Source organism: Nannospalax galili, unplaced genomic scaffold (genome assembly GCF_000622305.1).
Source record: "Nannospalax galili isolate Female #2095 unplaced genomic scaffold, S.galili_v1.0 scaffold768, whole genome shotgun sequence".
Lineage (NCBI taxonomy): Eukaryota > Metazoa > Chordata > Mammalia > Rodentia > Spalacidae > Nannospalax > Nannospalax galili.
The window spans coordinates 6,092,113-6,092,526 of record NW_008360317.1 but is presented as its reverse complement, the minus strand read 5'-3'; positions in this window follow the sequence as shown (position 1 = coordinate 6,092,526).

The following is a 414-nucleotide window of genomic DNA, read 5'->3' as shown; positions in this document are numbered from 1 at the left end:
TATATTGGAGTGGCCAGATTGCTTTTGTCTTCAGGAGTTCCCACAGAGGCCCAATTCAGATGAGGGTCAGATGTTTTCAGGCTTTCTCCCAAGGTCTGGATCCCTCCAGGAATGATTTTGGCCTCAGGAATTTGGGGGTTGGGCTGGCCTGGGAGCCTGGCCCAGGAAAGATGCTGGTCTAGGGCAGCTGGTGGCTGTGCCACCCAGAGATGCAAAGGCAGATGGGGTGGGAAGAGGCCCCAAGGGCTCCTGGGCACTGCACTGAGGAGCTGGGTTGGTCTGGATGCAAAGGATCAGAAAGAGGAAAGGTCAGCCCCTGCATCCCAGAAAGATGCTGGTGGGTGGTGCAGGCCCAAGGAAGCAGAGGGAGGTGAGGGCGGGGCCAGGCTCAGAAGCAGTGCTCCTATGGCATGA